Raw genomic sequence first — 4,281 nt, forward strand, 5'->3', positions numbered from 1 at the left:
TTTTTTTTTTTGGTCTTTTTGAGATAGGGTCTCGCTATGCAGTTCAGGCTGGCCTTGAGTCACTTTGTAGGCCAGGCTGGTCTCAAACTTGCAACAATCCTCCTGCCTCAGCCTCCCAAGGGCTGGGGTTACAGGCGTGTGCCACCACGCCCAGCTCCATGCTGGCCTTGAACTCACTTCGTAGCCCAGGCTGGGGTCAAACTCATGGCAAACCTCCTGCCTCAGACTTCTGAGTGCTGAGATTACAGGCATGCACCACCATGCCCGGCTGGGAGTAAACTGTTGGGAAATACAAGTCTGATTGGTGTTTTATTATAGCAGCAGTATGTATCATAGTAAATACATACAGCGAGGTGTTACAAAGATTAAACTCAATATGAATGGGACGATCTTTTAGCAGTTTCAGGTCTGAAAAGGTGGCATTGCCTGGGGGAGCTTCTTGTCTAGAGTTTCTCCTCTTCCTCACTGAGGACTCCCCGGTGCTGCTCCCCAACATTAGAACAGGTGATGTGCTCTGTCTGTGCACCTAGGCTCCCAAAGTAAAGGCCAAGGGCCGGCCTGTCTCCTTCCTTTTAGTTCCGTTTTGACTATGGAGGTACTTTTGACCAGCATTTGTACATAAGGGCTCTCTGGCTAGTAAGGACAGAAAATCTACCTCTGACTACTTTAGCCTAAGGGAAATCCAGTGGGCCATGCGATGGAAAGATTCCGAATTAGAGTTAGCAGCAGACACAACGGGACTGAAAACATGTCACCAGGACTTGGTTACTGTCCATCTCTCTGCCCTACACTCTGCTATGTTGGCTTTAGACTCGGAGTCCAAGTACCAGAGAAAGGACAGCTGTTACAGGCTTTAGACTTCCCAGTTAGGAGGGTCAAAGCGAAAAGGTTGAGTGTCCTTTAGAGAAGTCCTAGGGAAAACCTCAAGGAATCTCACTGGCTGTGATTGACATATGTCCATTTCTGAGCCCATCCCTGTGCCCAAGAGAATGGGACAGCCTGCTTGGTTTAGGTTTGGGTCATTTGTGTCACCCTGAATTGGAGTGATGTTGGACTGAATCTCACAGACAGAGTGCAGGGGACAGCATGGGGCTGCCCAACCAGAAAGAGCAGGCTGAGTGTTAAAAATTACAAATTCAGTGTGTTGAGAAGAAGTTACAAATTACAAACAAGAAAACCTAAACATTCACAATCTACTCATTTACAGAAACGCATGTCTCAGGCTGTGCTAATGGGAGCTTGGCCCATCCCTTCTGACTGCCCCAGGCTCCCTGTGCATATGTGCTTGGTAACTGCCACTGCTGGGGTGGCAGAGTTTTGTTGTAAAGCGTTCTTTTCTCCAATTCTTCTCCTAACACCCAGCTCTATCACCAGCATCTTCCGCCCAGAACCTGAGCAGAGACACAGCTGGAGAGGGGGAGGGAATATATTTCTGACAAAGCTGATGTTTCCATTTCACGCATGTGACTAGTAAGGAACGTGGCCAGGAATAACTCTTTCTACAGTCTTGGGAAGCTCGGCCAAGGCCATAAATCACTGAATGAAGCTCTAGCCTTGTCTTTTAACTTAAAATTGGTTTCCATCTGCCCAGTGTCCTGCCTGGAAAGCAGAGCAGCAGAGGAGCTGGACCCTGAGCGTCCAGTTTTGCGTTCTACCGGGCTGGCCCCCAGGCTGCACGGAGGTCACCCTCATGTGGCATGGCCCTTAGGGGCTATCTGGGATCAAGCCGAAACCTTGAGCTTGGCCTCTCACTCGGATTTGTCTTTGTTATTTTGCCAATGCAGCCTTAAAAGCCAGGGAAACACCTCTGATTTTCAAACTTAAAGGATTCTGGCAACAGGGGTCAGAGGGCAAAGGGTCACGTAGCACTGTGTGGGAGCCAGATGCGTCTTCGCAAGAAGATGCTTCCCCTTGGTGCAGTCATGAGAGGAGCTGAAGGGATGGAAGGAGCATGGCCAGGCGGGGTCTCTTGGGAGAGAGAAGCAGGACCGGAGGCTGTCGTGGACTGAGAACTGGTGGTCAACTTGTAACACCCAGCTGAACCGAAACAGCATGGTGCCGGGTGTGGGAGGCCCACCTGAGGACTGTTGCCAGCAGCGTAAGAGGCAGACCTGGAGAGGAAGTTGAGGCTGTTGGGAGCCGAGAGAGGCTATTGGGAGTTGAGAAGTTGTTGGGTGCTGTTAGAAGCTGTAAGGAGCTCTTGGTTCTCTTGGAGGAGCTTGTCATGCTGGCTTTCCTGACAAACTGGGCTGTTGTCATCTTCTGAGGAGCTCAGGGCCTTGTGGTCGCTAAGAATGGCTTTGGTTCACTTTGGGGGAGCTCTGGTCCTCACTTTGACCATCACTTCCTGGCTCTGGAGGGGAAGAAGGTACACAGCTCAGTCTTCTGGAGAAGCTTGTTGTGTTGGCTTTCCTGATGGAAATTGGCTTTCTTCATTGTTGAAGGAGTGTGGGATCTCACTGTTGCTGAGAATGGCTGTGGCACTTTTCAGGGGAGCTCTGGTTCTTACTTTGAGCATCACTTCCTGGCTGCAATGTAGATCCCTCAGCCTACTAGCACAGATCCTTCCTCTTGCTGGCATTGACTTTCTAGCTTCCACCACTGTCCTTTGGGCCTTCCCAGCACAGATCCGTGAAACAGGCCTGCATGAGACATTGTCATGGGCTCTAGGCCTCCAGTTGGACTCATGGGAGGCACTGTTATGGGCTCTAGGTCTTCAGCTGGACTCATGCAGGACATTACTGTGGGATCCAGGCCCTCGGGCGGATTCTTTGGTAATTAGTGTGTGGACAGATTTCCCACACTCTCTTTGTATATGATTCTTTGGGTGACTATTATAAATAACCTTCTAAAATACTTGTCTTGTATTATATTGTTCTCCTAGTAAAACCCCAGACTGTGACAGAGGCATTGGCAGAAGGGGCAGGAGGAGGGAATTTGTGCAGGATAACATAAGGATGCTCCATCACACATTTCCATTCCTACCAACCTTGTGACACAGGAGACAGTGGATAGTATGGCACAAGATGGCTCAGGGGAGGAGTTGGCACCTTGATATTTCGATAGGCTCAGTAATAAAGGTGGGGGTTGCAGTAGCAAACAAGCAGAGCAACCCAGTGTGATCAAATGCAAGCAAGACAGAGCAGGTAGGCAGACGACCCATTGGCACCAGATAACCTGGATTAAGGAAGGAGGGAACTGCTCTCTTTCCCAACAGGGATAGCTGTATTCTTCCATCTCGGCAGAATTTTCAACTTCCACAGGGACCAGATCTTTGGGAAGCCTTGTTCTGACCTAAGCCAGCTAAATATAGTTGGGTGAAATGTGACTGACCAGAGAATCTTTGACCTCTTCAGATTTAGCTTTTGGACCAAGTTAAGAGAGTCTCCTCTGAGTCTTATTTTGGAAAGAACTTCAACGACGGGGGGGATAAGGGAGAAGCTATGTAGGGCAGTTGAAGGGCTCTGTGTCTCTTTTTTTTTTTTTTTTTTTCTTTTCTTGAGACAGGGTCTTACTGTGTAGCCCAGGCTGGCCTTGAACTCATGGCTATCCTCCTGTCTCAGCCTGCCGAGTGCTAGGATTACCAAATGCCACCACTCCTGGTTATGTTTCTTTAGTTTAAAGAAGAATCATACTGTGAGTTGGGGACTTTAAGATCATTCAGAAAAGCAATAGGAAAGGGGTGTCAGAATGTAAAAACAGATTCCTAGGATACTGTTTGCTATAAATTTCTCTTGAAAATAAGAAATAAAACTAAATGCTTCTCTAACTGATAACGATAACAGCAACAAGATTTTCTCTTTCTCCTGTAGAGTGGGCAGATTACTTGATGTCTAAATCCTCTGCTAGTCACAGTCAAACCTTATAGTTTATTGCTAGGTTGTCCTAGCTGCAGAAAATTCCCTCAATGATTAGATTTTCTCTGAATAATACTCATTACTCTCATTTATAAAGTGCTCACAATGGCCCTGATTCAAAGTAGTGTTTTGCAAATATAATCTCATCAAATCCTGACAATAAACTTGTAAGGAGGGTTACTGCTCCCATTTTACCAGAAAGAAAATAGAGGCTCAGAGAACATCCATATCCCAAACCAGAAAGAGGGGAAGACTGAACTCAGTCTTGGCTGGTGAAATGACCAATTCTGTGCACCAAACTTGTCTGCGGTTCTCATCAGAACCTCTCTTCCCGGGGCTGGGGATTTAGCTCAGTGGCACAGCGCCTGCCTGGCAAGCGCAAGGTCGTGAGTTCAATTCCTGGTACCGGAGAAAAACCAAAAAA

This window comes from Chinchilla lanigera, unplaced genomic scaffold, assembly GCF_000276665.1.
Source record: "Chinchilla lanigera isolate Chin_1 unplaced genomic scaffold, ChiLan1.0 scaffold00065, whole genome shotgun sequence".
In the NCBI taxonomy this organism is placed as follows: domain Eukaryota; kingdom Metazoa; phylum Chordata; class Mammalia; order Rodentia; family Chinchillidae; genus Chinchilla; species Chinchilla lanigera.